We start from the raw sequence: 22,716 nt of genomic DNA on the forward strand, positions 1-22,716 counted from the left end.
CCCAGTGATAGAAACAAAATGCCTCTGTTACAGAAGAAAGTTAATCATAGAAAAAAAATATTTTGTTACTACATATATCATTTTTAGTGAACAGTTTTAAATTTAGTTAGATTTTATTGATTTATTTGTTAAAAATTAAAGAATTTTCCAATATAATGCACAATTTTCCTTGTATCTCTTATAAACAGGAGGGAATATAAAGGATATGCTGGTACATAGTAGGTTTTCACTTCAAATTACTAGTCTTTTTAGAGAAATGGGTTATGTAGGGACCTTCCCATGTGGTAATAGTCCAAGCTGAAGATTTGTTGTGAAGTCCTTTGATAAACTTAATAGGGTATTGTTTAAATCTTACAAAAAGTATAGCTGTAATACAGAAGGGATTATATGCATTAAAATGTCCCTGTAATTTATTTTATATAGGTTAAAGCAAGAGAATATTTAAGGTAAGCCTCCAGGAAAATGTTAAATATATTAAAAGGGGCAAATTGGAAAGTCCAATTTCAGTACATTTTAAATTATGTCATAACAGTGATGTGGGGAAGTTACAGGGGACACTTTTAGAACTAGTGCTTTCTGATAACTATTATAATAAAAATATATAAAATAAACTTTTATAGGGTTCCTATTATTTTAGCGAATGCAATGAATTGCGAATGCTGTTTAGTTGAGCGTCATTATGCGAAATGGCAAAATACCGAAAGCAGGCAACAGTGATCTTTTTCCTAGGGAAAAAAAATCACTGGGCCATTTTTGGGACTTTGCCATTTCCTCCACTGTGTGCAATCTTGGAGGTGGTATATTTAAGTAGGGGTGTGTGGGGGCACAGCCCCCTACATGGGGGGTGTGGGGCAAAGCCCCTCCCCACATTTTGTGTTTTGATTTATTTATTTATTTTTTTACGGATCAGCAATTTGCTGATCCGTGTGTTCGACATTTTGGGTTTTCGGGAATTGTGGGTCGATTATATAGTGTTCACAATTCATTGCGTTCACTTATATAATATAAACCCCTTTTATATAAAGAATCTGTTTTTATTTTAACGTACAACACTTTAATCCCTTGTGGACTTAATACAGAATGTAATTTGAAATTTCTAATTTGAATATTTAATTAATTATTTAATTGTGCAATTGTTTTAGGTGTTTCTTTTTGTAATGGTGTTTAAGGTGCTGCTTGCTTACACTGTTTTACTTCCTGAAGGCTGTATAGCCAAGGTACTAGAGTCTGTATACTGGGAATAAAGCTTGTATTTGATTTTCCTAGATTCACTGCCTTTTTCTTGTGGTTTGCTGTTTCGTATTGCTGTCTACTTTTGCGGGTTACTACATTGATCATTGTCATTTTATTTAAGGTGTGTTGTATCCATGTAATATTTGCTCATTTTTAATTGCTTGTTTGACATAAACTGAAAGGATCTGTTTCGGCTCACTTTGTTTGCGTTATATTTTACCAGGCTGCAGCATCATGAAGAAAATTGATGGTGTAGTTCTAATGCTTTATTTTGTGTAAGTCATGTTGGCGCACTCCTTTTGGCGAACCAAGTAAAGACTGATGAACACAATTTAATGCATTCACATCTTAGCTGATGTGTTTCATGCCGATAGAATTGAGATGACCTAGTAGACATCATTTATGCTGATTGTGTCCAAAGTTTTATCTCTTCTGTAGCTAACTGAAGTTTGTGCCCTTGCTCTGGAAAAGACTTCCCATACATGTCAAGCAGAGCACCTCACTGGCCATCTTTAAGAGAAATCTTGATGAGTGGATGGGAAATAGAAAGTACACCCCGGGGATCACTCCAGTGGCTCTACTTGATTGAGGCACTGGGAACTAATGTCAGGTGGTATGATGCCAGGGCACTAGGCTTGTAAAGGCTCCAGGGCCATTAGCCTAGTACACACCTATGAACCTATGACCCTATAAGTGAAGATGAAGGACATTAGTAATGGGGAAACTAGGAGCGTAATCCCGTGATTCAGTTTTCCCTTCACATCACACTCTAGTACAACTCCTAAAGTTCTGTCACTACTGCACCCATCTGCTTGTCAGTGTTCTGATCCCCTCTGTCCTCTTTGATGAACATCATAACAACTCAACAGCATAACTTAAACCCCTCCACTGCAGGTAGTTACTCCCCCACAGCTACTGAAAGTACTCATTATATATTTCAGGGAGAGAACCATGACCTCGAATTTAGAGATGCTGACTCTCATTCCAGTTACTGCTTACTAAACACTGAACTCCCTCAGTGTGTTCCAGAGATCAATCAATGAGCATAAGATGATAGCATCTTCCCAAGGCTGTTAATGCATTACCTCATTCTTCTATTTTTAAATGTAATGTTGAAGTATAGAATTGATCCATTTCTCACTAACTGGATACTGGCAAGGCTCACGGATCACTCACAATGTGTTTCTATCGAGGGCTCTTACTCTGATTCTCAATTTACCTGTACTTCAAGGTGTACCTTAGGAATCATTGTTGGGCCCACTTTTATCTTAGTTTTTGTTCTCGATCTCCCTTAAGTCAATCATTTTGGGTGAATAAATATGCCAATGATTACAACCATTTTTAGCACAATCTAGTGACACAAGCAGTATAAACAAAAGGGTAACTGACTTCAGCAAGTGTACTAACGAATACGGTCTTTCTTTTAGTTCTGATAAATGTAAGATTCAGTTCCTTGGACATATTCATCTTTAACAGTCAACATTTCTGAATGGCACAACCTTGGAAGTAGTTAAGAAATTTAAACATTTGATGCTACTATCAAGAATAAGCTTACCTTTCATCAGCATGTTAGCTTTATTAAAAGTAAGGCTATGTATTTTCTGGGCATTATGCTAAAATCTTTATGAATGTCATCTGTTCCAGTTTTATGTCTCACAAATACTCTTTGATTCAGTACAACACCTTTCACATGTATACAAATAGACAACTGCATTGGCTGGAGTATGTACAATACGAGTTGACCAGGAGTATTCCATCTGTAGAGACTTGGATCACCCTGAGAGATATAGGAAACCAAACTTGTAATCACTCCTTTACAGATATTTCAGAGCAAAATCAATATCAGTATTGAGTGCATTCAGTGATAATCTTTTACAGTCAATGATAAATTTAACCATATGCAACAATACTATGACATTCAAACAAAGAAACATCAATTTTATTATTCCCAAGCATTACTCTTCTAGAACGGATGACTGTATAACTGTTCTTATCCCAAAAAATCTGAAATAAATTAATAACACTATTAGACTCTCAGCCAATTTAAGTAATTTCAAGAAAGGTCTAGTTAGCTGGTTCAAGAATGAAACTTTAACCCAAATTTCACTCAGTAATTGTTTCTTGATATGCAGCAAGTTCATTAGATTTGGGTCTTGGATTGCACTGTAGGCCAGGTATAAGTCTCCACTAAAAAGTCTATATGATACGAAGTACAGTGACAGGGACTTTAGATGGTCTGTGTAAGGCCCATGCCGGAGCCCCTTGATCTTCTTTGTTAGAAAGCTATGAGGTCTCTCTAATTACTGCAGGTGCTTTGTACAGTACATGCCGATGTTATACTCAATTATGGGCCAGATAAATACTGAGTACAGTGGGGCTATAACTCTCTTGCTCTCGAGGTGATGCCTTTGCTAATCAAGTGTGCTATGTAGAAAGCTTTCCTTACTATAGTAGAGACATGGTGGTCGAAGTTAAGGTCACGGTTAACCTGTGATCCCAGGTCCTTACCACTTCATGGGTACTTAGGGTATTGTTGTTGATATGACAGTGTGAAGGGATATTGTTTGTGCTGAAGGGAATGATGATGGATTTCTTTGCATTCAGTTTGAGATTGACTAATACATCAGCCTCTGGTCTGCGTGAGACCCTCCTGGAATATACTGACATCATTTGGGGATTCAGTGATTGCACCTAGTTTGCAGTTGTCTATAAAAGTGGTCAGCCACAACGTCTTAGTTTTGACCTGAACTTCTGAGAAGTATATACCAAACAGTAGGGGGCCCAGCACTGACCCCTGTGGCACCCCAATAGTAACAGGTCTGTTGGTTGATGTGGAGTCACCCACTTTGATAGTGTGTGCCCGGTTTTTGAGCCAGTTGGCAACCCATCTTACAATGAAGGGGTTTACATTCAGTTTGCTAAGTTTATCGATAATGCCTGATTGTGGGATTATGTCTAAAGCCTTTGACAAACTGAGGTATGCTGTGTGTACAGATTTGCCCCTGTCAATGGCCCTGGTCACATTTTCAAAGAAATCCACCAGATTTAACAGGCAAGATCTGCCCTTGATGAAGCTGAATTGGGTAGGGTCCAGGATTTGGAGGTCACCTATGTCTTTATTTATGAGGTCCATAATGATATGTTCCATGGCCTTACAGATGAGGTGTTCAGGGTTATGGGTCAGGTCTGTAATTACCCGGGTCTGTTTCTAGGCCATGTTTGTGGAGGGGAAAAACTGTTGCTGTTCTCCATTCCACAGGAACAAAACCTGTGGTTAGGCTATGATTGAAAAGTGGTTAGGCTATGATTGAAAAGGGTACTTAGTAATGATGCTAGTTCATGTTTTCACCTGTTTAGAAGACAGCCTGGGATGTTATCTGGTCCCATAAAGGCTGTGTTTTTTGCCTTGGACAAGGCTTTGAGGACCTGCTCTTCAGATATGTAGGATGGGGGTGGGTGGGTGGGGGGGTTGGTTGAAGGTTTGTAATAAGTCAGGAGGGGATAAGGGAGTGAAATTTTTGCCAAACTTATCCACTGGCAGGTTTGTATCTTTGTGGTGTCAGTGTGTGTGATACCATTGGCCAATAGTTCTGCAAATGCTTGGGCCCTGCCTTTTAGGCTACGCACATAGCTGTAAAAGACCTTATGATTATCTTTGGCTGTACTTGCTAAGTTTCTTTCAAAGGAGCGCTTGAAGGATTTGAAAACTTGTCTTATTTGCCTGTTGAGCTGAAGGGGGTGCTTTTCCATTGATGGGGTCTTGCCTCTATTTTCTTGGACAACAACTTTTTGCATTTATTGTAAAGTTTGTTAATGCAGGATGTCTATTATGGCAGCTTGTTTTTACTTGGGGCTCTGGCTTTGATTCCTCCTGCTACTGCCGAGTTTATACACTTATGCAAGTGATTGTACAGGTCTTCACTGTAAGATTCAGCATAATTGCCACTTCCAGGTTGGGGTGGGACTTGGAATGCATTTATACCTTCACCTAGGAGGGTTTAGTTTACCTTGGTGAAGTTTTTTAGTCTGATTTCACCCTTTGTGAGTTCTGGTGTTCGTGCCAGCTCAAAGAGGTCTGATTTGTGGTCAGTTTTAACTAATGAGGATCCGACAGTTGCAGCAGTGCATCTGTTTGACATGTTGGTGAGGACCAGGTCTAGTATGTTTGTTCATCTTGTCGGGGTATGGGGAATTTGTTCCAGGGCATTTGATTTAACAAAGTCAAGGAACTTTTGCACTAGCGAGTTAGGGCTAATGTCGGTTTCCCAGTTGATGGTGGGATAATTGAAATCCCCCCTAACCAGTGTGTTTGGTAAAATATGGATTGTCTCCAGTTTGATCAAGTAGGCTTCATGGGCATCATGACCCATGGAGGGGGATCTATAACTGACTATGACTTGAATGAGGGTCTTATCCACTGTAACCTGGACTTGGAGTAACTCCATGTTGTTGTCCAGTCTAACTAGACGGGAGGTGAATTTATCTGTAATATACAGGTGTGGAAGTCATTGTAGCCCTGCAAGGCTGGGGTTCTCTGTGAGGCCTTGAACCAGGTTTCTGTGACTGGACAGACATCTACATCTTCTAGTGATAGAAGTGCTTCCAGGGAGTGCAGTTTTGGTTTAAACTCCTAGCATTTAACAGCATGACCCTTATTTTGTTCTGATTAGTTAATTTCATGCCAGTAATTGTTTTCAAGACCTTGCCTAAAAAAAAGCACTATGCGGGAGGCAACAGCCTTTGCCAGCAGCCAAAAGCCTAGGGGTGTCAGGTGCAAACTGTCTATGGCAAAGCGGCAGGGTTTGTTTACCATGGCTTCTCAGGCTGACAGGAACTGGACCACCTTTGAATGACACCAAAAACTAAGCAAATTATTGAAATCAATCATCTTTTGTTTATACTGTGACATCATTCTAGGTGAAGATAGTATGCTGATCAAGGCTAGGGACATACCTGCCTGGGACACATGCTCACAGAGCTCAACCATGACTCTCTTCATATAGTCCAGTGAGGTACATCTCAGGTTATTCACACCAACATGAACTATCACAGAGTCATAATGGTACTTGTTGCTGAGAGACCTGAGTGCATGCATGATATGATGAATCCTGGCACCAGACAGCCAGCTGACCGTCACTTTGTCTTTGTCCAACCTGGTGAGTGGGACATCTGTGTGTCTCACTACCAAGTCTCCAATGACAAGAAAATTTGGTTTTTGAGTGTTACTCTTTACAGGTTGGTGGCTGAGACACTGGTATTGCTACGTGTCATGAGTGCTGTGGGGACTATGTTAGTTGTAGCAGTCTTGTGCTTTGGAGGTCTTTGGCATTTCAGTAAGTTTTTTGAGAGAACTTCCACATATGTAGATTTTCATATTTGATGCGTACTATGTGTATGAGTAGTGGTATGTGTATGAGTAGTGGTATGTGTATGAGTAGTGGTATGTGTATGGGTAGTGGCATGTGTATGAGCAGTGGTATGTGTATGAGCAGTGGTATGTGTATGAGTAGTGGTATGTGTATGGGTAGTGGCATGTGTATGAGCAGTGGTATGTGTATGAGTAGAGGTATGTGTATGAGTAGTGGTATGTGTATGAGTAGTGGTATGTGTATGGGTAGTGGCATGTGTATGGGCAGTGGTATGTGTATGAGTAGTGGTGTGTGTATGAGTAGTGGTGTGTGTATGAGTAGTGGTATGTGTATGAGCAGTGGTATGTGTATGAGGAGTGGTGTGTGTATGAGTAGTGGTATGTGTATGAGTAGTGGCATGTGTATGAGCAGTGGTATGTGTATGAGAAGTGGTGTGTGTATGAGTAGTGGTATGTGTATGAGTGGTGGTATGTGTATGAGCAGTGTTATGTGTATGTGCAGTGATGTGTGTATGAGTAGTGGTGTGTGTATGAGCAGTGGTGTGTGTATGAGTAGTGGTATATGTATGAGTAGTGGTATGTGTATGAGTAGTGGCATGTGTATGAGCAGTGGTATGTGTATGAGCAGTGGTGTGTGTATGAGTAGTGGTATGTGTATGAGTAGTGGTGTGTGTATGAGTAGTGGTATGTGTATGAGTAGTGGCGTGTGTATGAGCAGTGGTATGTGTATGAGTAGTGGTATGTGTATGAGTAGTGGTATGTGTATGAGTAGTGGTAATATGTGTGTATTTAGTGGTGGATGAGTTGACAACCTTTTCTGTGTTACTGTTTTCAGTGCGAGGGAGCATGGATTCAAGATTCTTGGTGTAGATACATCTCTCACACTCAACTAGAATGAGTTATTAGTAGAGGGTTGTCGGTGTACATGAGGCAATTGCTACACTGCCTCAAGAGATCAAAGTCAACAAGACTGGCAGGAGAAACAAGGGTAGTCCAACTGTCGAAAAGAAAAATTGCCAGGTAAATCCGTCACTAGCCAAGGTGATATACAGTAAGCTGGTAGCGATATTCTGAACGCAAGTTTATTGTTTTTTTGAGACAACATACGTTTTCGCTACTGTTCAACAGTAGCTTCTTCAGAGAAACAGACAAAAAGAAAGTGCCAAACATTTAAACCTGCAAGTGACGTAAATGCGTTACAACGCGTCACTACAAGTCACACATGAGCGTACTCATTCAATAACTACAATGTATTAATACAACTATAAAGTGCATGTAAAAACAAACTTATACAACAGAATTATGTTAGAAATAATAGGGACAATTCATTCAACAAATTAATACTTGTATAAATCATCCATTGCTAGTGTAATATGATGTATTATACTATGCCAGCTCTACTACTGCACATTTTCCTACAAAGAATCCAAAGTTAATATACAAATTTATAAGGGCTGTCAATGCTTTTACCTAAAATTTATACCTTCCACGTTGTACAATTAATATATATAAAAAATGTAAGAAATAAGTAGTAATTAATAATACCATAATGTTATTTCAAAACAAAATTAGATATAAATATTTTAAAATTCTTATGCTAGTTATAGTTGTATACATTATAAACGTTTAAAACATTATGTCACAAAAACAATTTTAAAACCACATGTTAACTAGTGGGAAAGTTTTACCTCAAAGTGCTCCTTAATTTTAATATACAATTAATATTACAGTTTTCATTCAATAGTGATAATGCTTTAGCGAAACATATTTTTAACAACCCTGGTCACAGCTTCCATTTTTTAGCTATAGATCATGTACCCTATACTATTAGAAGAGGTCCTTTAATAGAAGCTTGTGAACTAGAATGGCAACTAACATTAGATGCGTTTAGTATACCTGGGTTGAATGAAAACTGTAATATTAATTGTATATTAAAATTAAGGAGCACTTTGAGGTAAAACTTTCCCACTAGTTAACATGTGGTTTTAAAATTGTTTTTGTGACATAATGTTTTAAACATTTATAATGTATACAACTATAACTAGCATAAGAATTTTAAAATATTTATATCTAATTTTGTTTGGAAATAACATTATGGTATTATTAATTACTACTTATTTCTTACATTTTTTATATATATTAATTGTACAACGTGGAAGGTATAAATTTTAGGTAAAATCATTGACAGCCCTTATCAATTTGTATATTAACTTTGGATTCTTTGTAGGAAAATGTGCAGTAGTAGAGCTGGCATAGTGTAATACATCATATTACACTAGCAATGGATGATTTATACAAGTATTGATTTGTTGAATGAATTGCCCCTATTATTTCTAACATAATTCTGTTGTATAAGTTTGTTTTTACATGCACTTTATAGTTGTATTAATACATTGTAGTTATTGAATGAGTACGCTCATGTGTGACTTGTAGTGATGTGTTGTAACGCATTTACATCACTTGCAGGTTTAAATGTTTGGTGCTTTCTTTTTTTGTCTGTTTCTCCGAAGAAGCTACTGTTGAACAGTAGCGAAAACATATGTTGCCTCAAAAAAACAATAAACTTGCGTTCAGAATATCGCTACCAGCTTACTGTATATCACCTTGGCTAGTGACGGATTTACCTGGCAATTTTTCTTTTCTGTAGTCCAACTGTCCATAATGCTAGGTTGAAGACTGTTGTCACTAGGAGTGGCTTTTCAGAATCAGTCATGGAGGAGCTCAGTGGATGGATATTTTTACTTGGGTTTTAGGGAAAAATTGTTGAATTTAACTGTCTGGCTTTGATGCACAATTGTGTGGCAGTACATGGTGCTACCTGCTCAAATGCAGGGCCTAAATACCAGAAGCTAAAAACATAAAATAAACATTAAAAAGATTCAAAAGGACCAATGAAGATACTTATTCCAAACCTAGACTGGCCTCCCTTTACCAGACAGGTCCCAATCAGCACAATCCTCTCACTAAACTACAGATCAGCCTCTTCTAATCCAAGATGGCCTGGAAAATGTGCTCTGAACTAACAAACCGCTACAAACAGACCTAGATACAGCAAGCCTGTATATGGACTATGCTACACCTACTAGCTACCCTAGTTTCAGTGGAAACACTAGAGAAGGTTTAACACAGAAGAAAAATAGCAGACACTAAAAAAAATTTAAAACAGCAGAAAATCAGCAAGGAGGTTCTAAAGAATGTTTTAAACAGCTAACAGATTAGTTATGTAAACATTGCTTGGAGAAAAACCAGAACAAGCAGAAAAGATAGCTTTAAAACAGTGAAAAATACCAGTAAATACTTAAGAAGTGTGAAAATAGCAAAACGAGCTTTGTGAGCAGTGAAAACAGCAATACAATTCTGTTTAACTGGCACAGCGATGCAGACAGTTGCAGTAAAACAGTGTAGTTTTGTAAACAGTAAATACAGTATAAAAGTAGGCAAAAGGCAATAAAAAGTGCAGTAAAAAGTATAAGTAAGCCAAAAAAAAAAAAAACAGGCAACTTTTGGTTTATTGGAAGCTCAGAAGCTTCTAATCATCTGGTATCTCAGCTCAGAGCTGATAGCCCAGCTCATTTCAGCTCGGTAAAACAACAGGGCCTAAATACCAGAAGCTAAAAGCTTGAAAAAAATTTAAAAAGATTTAAAAGGACCAATGAGGGTGCTTATTCCAAGGCCTAGACCAGCTTCCCTTTACCAGACAGGTCCCAGTAAGCACAGTCCTCTCACTAAAGTGCAGACAGGCCCTTTCCAATCCAAAATGGCCTGGAAAATGTGCTCTGAACAAACAAACCACTACAAATAGACCCAGATGAAACAAGCCTGTATCTGGACTGTGCTACTATACTCTAGTTTCAGTGGGAAACACTAGGGAAAGTTTAACACAGCAGAAAACTAGCACTGGGACACTAAAAAAGGTTTAAAACAGCTGAAACTCAGCAAGGAGGCCCTAAAGAATGTTTTAAACAGCTAGCAGATCAATTATTTAAACACTGCTTGTCAGGAAAATCTAAACAAGCAGAACAGATAGCTTTAAAACAGTGAAAAATACCAGTAAATACTTAACAAACAGTGAAAATTGCAAAAAGAGTTTTGTAAACAGTGAAAACAGAAATAAAAATTGGTTTAACTGGTGCAGTAATGCAGACAGTTGCAGTACAACAACATAGTTTAATGCACAGTAAAATACAATATAAAATAAGGCAGCAGGCAATAAAAAAGTGCAGTAAATACTATAAATAAGCAAACAACAGGCAACTTTTGGTTTACTGGAAGCTCAGAAGCCTCTAGTCATCTGGTTCATAGGTTCATAGGTATGTACTAGGCTAATGGCCCTGGAGCCTTTACAAGCCTAGCCCATAGGATTACCCTGGCATTGTGCCACCCGACCTTAGTTCCTAGTGCCTCTGTTGAGTAGAGCCACTGGAGTGATCCCTGGGGTGAATTTTCTATTTCCCATCCACTCATCAAGATTTCTCTTGAAGAGGGCCAGTGAGGTGCTCTGCTTGACATGTATGGGAAGTCGATTCCATAGCATGGGCAGTCTCTGGGTTATGAACCTGTCCCTCCAGCATGTTCTGTTGAATGTGGTAATGAGGTTGAGGTCTCTGGAGCATGTGGTGTGGAGGGATTTCTTTAGATGTAGCATTTCTAATAGAGCTGGGTCAGACATAGCTTTGTAAGTCAAGCAGAAATCACCTCTAAGTAGGCGATATGAGACAGAGAATAGTTGGTTTTTTTTTTAGTCTGTCCATATAGGATAAGTGTTTAAGGCCTAGGATCCTCTTTGTGAGGTATTTTTGTGGCCTCTCCAGTTGTTACAGGTGTCTAGTGAGGTACATGCCAAATGGGATACTGTACTTGATGACTGGCCTAATGAGGGAAGAGTAGAGGGAGACAATGATCTCTTTCATCCTGGATGCAAAACCCTTGGTAATGAGATGTGCCACATAGAAGGTCTTTCTGACCACAGTGGCAATGGGTGGTCAAAGGAGAGGTTGCTGTCAACCTCTGTTCCCAGATCTCTTATAATGCCTTCTTTGTTCAGTGGGCCACCATCGATGTGGTAATTAAAGGGAACCGAGTTTTTCCCAAGGGGAATGACGACACATTTTTTGGCATTGAGCTTAAAGCCATGGCTCTGACACCAGTCATTGGTCTCATTGAGGCCTTTCTGTAGGATGTCAACATCACTTGGGGAGTTAATAATAGCTCACAACTTGCAATCGTCTGTGAACTTTGTCAGCCAGAGTCCCTTTGTGTTGGCCTGGACTTCAGAGAAGTAGATGCCAAACAGGAGAGGACCCAGGACCGAACCCTGTGGGACTCCACTCATGACTGGTCGGCAGTCTGACTTGGAGTCAGCTAGTTTCACACTGTGGCTTCTGTTAGCTGGTTTGCAACCCACCTAGTGATATAGGAGTTGGTGCCTAGCTTAGTGAGTTTTTCTATGATTCCTGAGAGGGGAATGGTATCAAAGGCCTTGGCCAGATCAAGGTAGGCTGTATGAACCACCTTGCCTTCATCCACAGCTCTGGTGAGGATGAAGGCAAGGTGGTTCATACAGCCTACTTGTATGAACCACCTTGCCTTCATCCACAGCTCTGGTGACTGACTCAAAGAAGTTGACCAAGTTGAGCAGACATGATCTACCCTTCATAAAACCAAACTGTGTAGGATCCAGAGTTTGGAGATTCCCTATATTCTTGTTTATTAGGTCCATGATAATGCATTCCATAGATTTGCATATTAGACTCGGCAGGTTAATGGGGCAATAATTCCCGGGGTTTGTAGTCACTCCTCCTTTGTGGAGAGGGATGACTGTAACAGTGCGCCATTCGGTAGGGACAACGCCTGAGGTGAGGCTGTGATTGAACAGGGCACACAAGTGAGGTGCCAGTTCACTCTGTAGTTCATGTAGAACACAGCCAGGGATATTGTCATGTCCCATAGAAGCTGTATTCTTGGCCTTGGACAGTGATGCTTTAACCTGTGCAGCAGTATTACTGGGTGCCTGGCAATCTACTGGTATTGTGATTGGTCCTTTGGGAGGGGTGACAGCAGTAAAGTTAGCATTGAATCTGTCGGCAAGTATATTGGCAATATCTGTTGGCTCGGTATAGGAGGTACCATTGTGCAGTAGCTCAGAGCAAATCTGGTTATTGCCATGGAGATTCTTTACATAACTATAGAAGGCCTTGTGGTTATCTTTACTATCTGCTGCAATTCTGTTTTCATAGCTAGCTTTAGAGATTTAATGAGGGATCTCAATCTTTTGTTGAGGCTGATAAGGGAGTTTTTCCAGTCTTGGGACTTCACCTTATTCCGCATCAGTTTCCTCCTTCTGTTGTAGAGTTTGTTTATGGCAGGGGACCACCAGATTGGCTTCCTTTTTCTTGAGGAGTGCGTCTTGGTTCTATTGGGTATGGTGAGATCAATGCATTTGTGCACATGTTCATTACAGTGCACTGATGTATGATTCGGAGATCATGCAACTATTCTCCATTTGCATGGGTGCCATGAAGTTAGCAACCTCTGTTTTTAGGAGCCCAAAGTTAGTTTTGGAGAAGTTTGTCATGGTGGTTACCTTTGTGGGGGGGGGGGGGATTTCCAAGGTGATTAGCTTGTGGTCGGATCTAACCAGGGAGGAGATGACTATTGGTGTAGAGCAACGGTCGCCCATGTTAGTAATGAGCAGGTCAAGGATGTTGCTACCTCTAGTGGGGGTAAGAATGAGCTGGTCCAGAGCATTGGATTTAATGAATTCCAGAAAGCATTGGACAAGTGTATTGGTACATGAGTAGTTTTCCCAGTTAATGGTATCTCAGCTCAGAGTTGTGACTGGTAGCCCACCTCAGTTCAGCTTGGTACAAACAAGCAGCAACCTTTTCAAATGCAGAGCCTGAATATCAGAAGTTGAAAAAACTTTAAAAGGATTCAAAAGGACCTATGAGGATGCTTATTAAAAGCCCTAGACCAGCCTTCCTTTCCTAGACTGGTCCCAATCAGCACATTCCTCTCACTAAACTACATATAGGCAGCATTGCATTTAAGATGGCCTGGAAAACACGCTCAGAACAAACAAACCACTGCAAACATACCCAGATGCAGCAAGCCTGTATCTGGACTATGCTACAGCTACTAGCTACTAGCTACTAGCTACCCTAGTTTCAATGGGAAACACTAGGGAAACACTATGTCAAGCAGAGTGCCTCTTTAGCCCTCTTCAAAAGGAACCTTGATGACTGGATGGGAGAAAGGAAATTCACCCCAGGGATCACATCAGTCGCCCTGCTAGACAGGGGTCCAGGGAAGTAAATAGTGTGGGAAGAAATAGCCAGGGAATTGTTATGGCTAGGCTTGTATAGGCCCTAGGGCTGATAGCCTAGTACCAACCTATGAACCTATGAACCTGTGAAGGTTAAACACAGCAGAAAAATAACAGTGTGACACTAAAAAATGTTTAAAAACAACAGATAATAAACAAGGAGCTTCTAAATAATGATTTAAACAGCAAACAGATCAGTTATTTAAACACTGTGTGGTGGGAAAGCCAGAGCAAGCAGAACAGATTGATAATCAGTACTAAAGACAAATAAATATTAACCATTCAGATTCATATCAAGCAAGTTATTCCTCTCAGTTGTACCTCTTTAATTGCTCCTTCAATCCCCACAAATGTTGAAGTCTCCCCATAGAAAGAACTACAGCATCTGTAGGTGGAACCCTTTCACTTACTATTCCCACAGTCTCCAGGAAGTTCAAATAGTCTTAATCGATGTTGGAATTATTTATTAGCATCTGTTCACTGGAATGACCTTACTGGACAAAGAAAGGAACCACTTCTCACTGGAGACTTAGGGAGAAAAGCTCCAGGTACACATACACGTTTTAACATCAGAATATAACTTACATTCAAATATTCAATACAGTTTGACAGCAGAAGCGTGCAGATGTACAGATGACACAGAGATTTTCTTGATGCAAGTTGCAGTTGTTTGTTGATGACGCTGTCTCCTACTGGTGATTTCCAACTGTGTAACACCCAGCTTGGGACTTATAAACTTCCCCACACCCTTCCCGGGTTTATTTCAAGAGGCACTACCAGAGCAGCACAAAGACCATCCCGAAATTAAAAATGATTCTGAAACTAGTGCTTTGTGTAGAGATTAAAACCCACAGGGTACTACTTAAGTTTTTAAACAAGCTCTGGCTCATTCACCACCAGTAAAGTTACAGTCCTTGTCCCAAAAGCCAGTTTCTATTTAAAAAATGTAAACCATAATTGTCAAGTTGCTACATGTGATTCGGCTGTCCTTCTGCCTGATCCATCTCAATTTCTCTTGCAAAAGGTAAGCCCCTGCAACTTTTTAGGCTGAGCTGGACAGGAAAACAATGGTTACCCACCCAACATTTACTCACTGGTGAATATCACTCCCCTGAAAAAAAAAAAAACTAGCATGGGTGAGTCTCGGTATTTCTTTTTTAATAAGGTTCACTCTTGCTTTAAATTAACTATCATGTGTCAGATTTTGAGACTGCTATTTGTTTGGTCCCTCCTTATAGATCTTTTGTGATGGGTGAATGTATAAGCAGCAACAACCTTCAGATACCAAATCCATAATAATCACAGCAGCAAGCATGCCCCCCCCCCCGACTATAATATCTAGAAAAGCTCTAGATAACATAGTTTTGAGGATTGTTGTGATGCAAGAATATAATTTTTATTTGTCTTTTTTTTTACCCTTACAAAATACAGTGGATAAATGATTTTAGCTTCCCTTGTGACATGTTAGATGTAAACTGCGGGTGTTATCAATTGCACAGCACTGTTATAGCCAAGGTCATATTCCTATCTACGTGCATTATCCCACCAATATGTTAAATGTTGACAATACAAGGCAAACACATTAAGTGGCAAGTGTCTAAAACACAACAACCACAGCAACAAAAAGTATAACCTTAAAACAATGAAAAACTCCTAAAATAATTTATGCACAAATCCCTCCTCTGTCTCTCCAACCCCATTATTTATATATACTTACCTTAAGATTGCTCTGACTCAGATAAGGAGTAACATTTACTTCAAAGAGACTAATTCTGTTGTGTTCCTTCTTTGAGTAACAGGTAATCCTGGGTATGCAGAACTGAAAGGAAAAAAAAAACACTTGCCAAGCCAAAATGAAACTGTAACAAATGATTGCTGAAGAAAAAAAAATCATTCTGTGGTAAAACATACCAGGGGAAATAAAAAACTGTCACTTCAAACTCACAAAGGGAAGGCTATTTCAAAACAAAAATCCTATTTTTCCCATGTGGTAACAAAAAACTGATCTTGGAGCTGCTACAATTCTAAAAAGTATTAGAAAGTCAATTACACAAAGTTCAATGAACTGGGCACTGGTACTTGCTTTCTAGGTACTTTATTTCAGTGCCAAGTACATCTACAACAAAACATACAATTATTTAAGACTTCCTGTGTGACAGTGAATTGGCTATCATTACGGAGATCAGGCAGGGCATAAAATGTATTCTTTATTCATGGCTACAGTGTCCCCCAGTGTTCTTTGCAATTAAAACTCAGGGATAGGGTAGTGATTTGTTTCTCAGCACTGCAACTGACAAAAGGTTAATATTACTGCTAGCAATGGTACACAAGTATGCAACAAAGACCAGAATGTTTAATATTTTTGATTAAAAGTGTTTAAGTATATTATACACCAAGCAGATTTCACGAAATTTTCCTCAGGTAGATAGCAAATGCTGGAATTAATGTTTAATGAGAAAATGTGAGGTAACTGGGGACACAAGTTTTGGGAATATAACAATTTGGCAAATTTTAAAAATTCCCCACATAGTACTATGTTAGAAATGCTGGGTAAGCAAATGTTTATAGTTAAGGAAATTCTGCTGGAACTTAACTAATAGGCTTAAGGAGCTGTTAACAAGCTGTTTCATGTGGTACAGTTGCCCAAGGTTTGATTCCCCCAGCCTCTATTGCCTGATTATATGACCTTGAGCAAGTCACTTAACCAGACACCACTCCTGGGCTGAGTTTAAAAAAGGTCCATGGAGATGAATGGTCTACCCTGGAAAAACAAATGCAAATAAAAGAAAATTATTATTTTAAGTTGGGACACAGGATCTGAACTGCATAGAACTAGTAAGGTTTTACTACATTTACTGTTGTTGGCAGCCAAAGAACAATAAATGGAAAATCAAAATCAAAATCTAAACCAACTTTAACTGAAGTACTGAATATTATAACGGGGATAAAGAACAGCAGATGGGATCTTTAGTAAAGGGAAGGAGCAAAATGCATAGAAATAAATGGATACTTTGGGACCAATACATGCAGGGTAATGTTCAGGACATGTAAGGTTTAAGGGAAGGCAGTAATTCAGCATTTTATCTAATGTTGGAGTGAATGATGATTGTTAAAAAGAAAGAAAACATATATGTAACATATAAATGCATAAAAATGAAAAATATGTTATGTTTTTCCCTTAATGTGTAAGTTATAAGTAATAATTTAATAAAGCTGTTAAAAAGATTAGATCTAGTAACTACTAAATATGTTTTGGGAAAAATACAAACTGTGGGATTCTTCTAATCTACTTTCTACCCAGTAGTGTGTGGACATTCCTTCAAGAGTTCAGACTTTTTCAATGATGCATTGTTAGATCCTCACACGGGTTAGTGTTGAGTCGCTTTGACTCAATGTTATGTCTCCACACAGGTTAGTGTTGAGTCACTTTCACATAGTGTCAGGCCCCCCACACACACACACAGGTTAGTGCTGAGTCACTTTGACTCAGTATCAGGTCCCCCCCCCCCCACAGGTTAGTGTTGAGTCACTTTGACTCACTGTTAGGTCCCCACATGGGTTAGTGCTGAGTTGCTTTGACTCAGTGTCAGGTCTCTACATGGGTTAGTACTGAGTTGCTTTGATTCAGTGTAAGGTCCCCGGACAGGTAATCGCTGAGTCATGTTATTGTCTGGGCTTGAATTTTCTTAATGCTCTAACTCAGGAAATATTCTATATTAGGAGGAGGGTTTAGCTTCACTGAGATGGTTACCTCTGTTATCCTTCATTATGAACATGTCCTTAAATTGGGATTCCAAGCATGTCTCTGTCTCTGACATATTGGTAGAACCTGTCTCATGGTCATATCACCTTTCTTGGTTTGCAACTGTTTTACCCCAGCTATGCTCATTGGTCTTGCATGATGTAATTGTTGATCTGTTTGTTCCTGGCTTCCATTGGTTCCTTCTGGTATCATATGCTAGTAGCCCAGATGAGATTTCTTTGGCCTGTATTAATGGACATTAGGTCTTTGCTGTATCTTCTAATCTGACATCTGGTACACTCTGTTCACCTTATCATAGAAGAAACTTGTTTTGAGGCTGAACTTCATGGGCTTAACAGCTTGAAGTGAAGGCCTGAGCATAACTGGAGATGCAGTGACCATTATGATGCCAGGATTAAGGCTTGGTCAGTACTATGCTACCTATCAAGCAGAGATTGATCAGACATTTCTCTTGTTTAAAAACTTTCTGGTACATTGAACAGGTTAATTCTGTTTTTTTTTTTCTTGAGCAGACAGGCTTAGTAATCTGTCTCTGTCCAAGTGTAGACCTTCTTCCTCTAATGAACACAAGTTTTTTTTTTTTTTTAATTCTTTTCAGCTACATTGATACTGAGTTCAGTTTCAGTATCTGTACAGAGCTTGGGGCAGTGTAGTGTCTCCTAGGAGATTTCACTTTCTTCTTATGAGTTTCAGATTCCTGATTTCACTGACCTCAACTCTCTTATGTCAGGCATATGACTTGCAGTCTGCAGCTTGGACCCATGCCAGACAAGACTTATTCTTACCAGGGTCGCGGTTATAAAACCATATCTTTGATCTTTCCAATGGATTCCTTGGCGACCCCTGTCTTGAAAAAGTCTACCTTAAATCCTGATGATTTTTATAAATACTTCCCTGACTGCAGCCTTTCATTCAGAGGTTCTTGAGAAAGTTTTATATTCACAACTTGCTCCAGTCTTAGAGACCTGAGTTTATCCATTCAAGTTTGGTTTTGCAGCACAGTGGCACAGCAGATAGTGTTGTCACCTCACAGTAAGAGGTTTTCTGGTTCAATTCTCAGCTGGGGTGACTTCTCTGTGGAGTCTGCACATTCTCCCTGTATTCATGTGGGTTTCCTCCCACATTCCAAAGACATGCAGTAGGTGGACTGGATACCCTAAACTGGCCATAGGTGTGAGTGTGTGGTGTAGAAGAACTAATGTGACAGGGCTAGCCACCCAGTGCTATAAACCTTGGATCTAGATGATTGTCACTGTTGAAGACTCAGCCTGATCCCATGTACAGAAATGGGAAAAAGGGGTTGTGGATGGATGGACCTAGTGTCAGAATGGCCCTTTCACAGACCTTTAATGATTTCCAATGGTGAATGATCAGTGGTATCATTCTATCTCAGCTCTCTTTATCTCTCTTCAGAATTTGGTTTGGTACAGTGTAATATTCTTTTGGATCATGTAAGAGACTACTAGGAAGACAAAAGGTACACTCCTGAACTGGGTTGACTCCTACTTGTCAGGATGTACCTGTCAGAATGTACCTAATGGATCATGTCTGTATTTAACACCCTGTGCCCCCCCACACACACCTTTGTGTCTGGTGTCTGACAGAGTTCCATGCTTGGTTCTTTCTTTTTGATATATACACTCCCACTGGGAAACGTTATTACGGATGGAGGTCTGCAGTATCACTCATGCATTTGATATAATACTTTATCTTGATTCTCTAGGTAAATATCTGGGATGGATCCAGACTTGGTTGATAATCATCTGAAACTCATCACCTCCAAGACAGTGGTCATAACTAGTCATACCAGTTTAAGGAATTACAGCTATCTGGCTTTAATAACCCTACGTTATATGGTGATAACTTGGAATTCCTTAATATGGTGAAAAATCTTCCAATGATTTTGCATAGCTATTTGTTCAGAGGTCATCGTGTTCCATTTAAGAAGCACCAACCATGGTAAACACATTCTCCAAAAGATATTTGTATGGCTGCATATATACATATCTGTTTTTGCTTTGATTACTATAATGCATAGACCTGGGGCTTCCAAATGCTGAACATAATTGAGTGTGTCTAGTGCAAAACTCATTGGTCTGGCAACTTACAAATAATACTCCAGTACTCTTGAGCTGGTCTGTTTCAGGCTATTTGCAGGAGTAGAAGACAGGAGGATCAACCTTTTTGCTGATGAGTCAAATGAGTCAAAGAGAGGTAAAGCAATGGAGAATAGTGAGGTACATTGTAGTGAAGGATTTGGAAAGGTTAAACAATTAGGAGAAAGGTGGCAGTTGAGGTTCATTGGTAACAAATGTAAAGCACTTCACTTAGACCACAACAACTTTGTTTTCAAGTATTAGTTAAGGGAATAGAACTGATATATATGAAAGATGTGTCTGTGGTTGTTGGTTACACCTGGACTGGTGCACCAAGATTAACACGAGAGGTCAGCAGGAGCAAAGCAGGATGTTGATACATGTATCCTCAGGGATATATGTTCCCAAAGTAAAAAGGTGATGCTGTCGCTATACAGAGCCCTGAGCCCTGAGCTGACTACACATTCAGTACCTCATACCATTCTGGAGGCTGCATAAGGAAAGGGACATGAAGGTCCTGTAAGGAATCTAAAGAAAAGCCTCCAGAAAGATCCATGGGATGAAAAGGAAAGGGAAGGGATAGGACTAGAGATTAGAGGGGCCAGCAGAGAGGAAGGTGTGATACTGGTGTCAGTGATGTGAAGTGGTCAGTGTAAACAGAAAGGATGGGAGGCATGTTAGAGGGGCCAGCAGAGAGGAAGGTGTGATACTGGTGTCAGTGATGTGAAGTGGTCAGTGTAAACAGAAAGGATGGGAGGCATGTTAGAGGGGCCAGCAGAGAGGAACGTGTGATACTGGTGTCAGTGATGTGAAGTGGTCAGTGTAAACAGAAAGGATGGGAGGCATGTTAGAGGGGCCAGCAGAGAGGAAGGTGTGATACTGGTGTCAGTGATGTGAAGTGGTCAGTGTAAACAGAAAGGACGGGAGGGATATTAGAAGAGCCAGCAGATTGGAAAGTGTGATACTGGTGCTAGTGATGTGAAGTGGTCAGTGTAAACAGAAAGGACGGGAGGGATGTTAGAGGAGCCAGCAGAGAGGAAGGTGTGATACTGGTGTCAGTGATGTGAAGTGGTCAGTGTAAACAGAAAGGACGGGAGGGATGTTAGAGGAGCCAGCAGAGAGGAAGGTATGATACTGATGTCAGTGATGTGAAGTGGTCAGTGAAAACAGAAAGGATGGGAGGGATGTTACAGGAGCCAGCAGAGAGAAAGGTGTGATACTGGTGTCAGTGATGTGAAGTGGTCAGTGTAAACAGAAAGGATGGGAGGGATATTAGAGGAGCCAGCAGAGAGGAAGGTATGATACTGATGTCAGTGATGTGAAGTGGTCAGTGTAAATAGAAAGGACGGGAGGGATGTTAGTGGTACCAGCAGAGAGGAAGGTATGATACTGATGTCAGTGATGTGAAGTGGTCAGTGTAAACAGAAAGGACAGGAGGGATGTTGGGGGCACAGGCAGCAGACTGTATATACTAAATACTCCATTCATCTTCAAAATTACTTTTTCAAACAGAGGGCCAAGTGTGGGAGTGAATGTGCTTATATGTGCCTTCTGTGATAGACTGGTGCCCTGTCCAAAATGAGCATCAAAGACTTGTGCTCACTGGCTGCTGTGATAGGCTCTAATGTCCCTGTGACCTTGTATGGGATAAAGTGGGTTATCACTAAATGTATGGATGGAGGGATGGATGAATTGTATTCCCATGGAATTTAGACTACCAAAATGGATGATGAAAGGTTAATCCACAGAGCCATTTGAAAGAGCATGGAACAGGTGGAAAAGTGGTAGGGGGAAAGAAGGGAGGTATGGGAGGTAAATTTTTAAATGCACTTAAAAGGAAATTTGTCAGGATTATTGTTAAGCAATATATGTCTTGTTATCGCTTAAGACACTGATTTAATAGAGTTTATAGTGGCTTCCCATTTCATCTTGTTTCACATTTGAAATTATAGGCTTAGTTAGTTTAGCCCCATGTGACATGGGTTTCTTTCCTGAAGCAGCCATTTCTCTTTTAATACCTTACCAGGTGTTTCTGTTCCTCTTCTCTATGGTTGCTGGAGTCTGTAAGAGGGCATCTTGAAATATCTGGTGCTTGTTAGTTTTGCAATAAGCCAACAAGCCTCTATCACATCCTCCACCAGTTACAGTCTGATATTAAAACATCACTGAAGGCTGGTATTTCTGCACTGGCATATGATCTCACGATTTGACTTATTTTATGAATTATTTTATTATGACTTATTTATTTATTTATTAATTTAATACACACTCTCTGTATGTATTTAATGTTGTTTGTATGCATATTTGTGTGTGCTTTCTTTTTTTATTGCAGTATTGATTGATTTTTATAGAATTGTATTTGAATTTCAATTATAAATGCTAGAGATAAAAACAATACCTAGTAATATGCACAACCAAAATAAACTGTGTCACTATCAGAGCTTAATAAGTTATTAAAGCTGCTATAAGTTATTCTTGTCAGGCAAATACAGAACTTTAAAACTTTTTAGAAGTAGACAACTGCTTCATAGCATAACTACTCCTGGCTGCCATAATTAAATATGAACAATAGTGGAACCCCTTACTTATATTTGAATCTTGAAACACAGCACATGATGACATTCTACATTAGCAACACTGTGGTACAGCTGAAATAAATGCCAGCAGAATATTGCTTCTGAAAGATGACAACTATTCTTTTGTTTACAGTTCACAATTATTCATGTCAGTTAGGTGCTCAGCACGACTGCCATCTTGACTAATTGCTAACAGATTTTGACCATGTTATTATTCCACCACAGTGGTCAGATGGAAATTAAAAGTTAAAAACAGACATTACTACACCAAATGACTCATTTTATAATCAAATGAATGCGTTATTTTTCTGTCCTACAATGATGTGATAAAAAGATGTTTGTATTCCATACCCCTA

Source organism: Protopterus annectens, chromosome 12.part0 (genome assembly GCF_019279795.1).
Source record: "Protopterus annectens isolate FY-2018-M chromosome 12.part0, PAN1.0, whole genome shotgun sequence".
Lineage (NCBI taxonomy): Eukaryota > Metazoa > Chordata > Ceratodontiformes > Protopteridae > Protopterus > Protopterus annectens.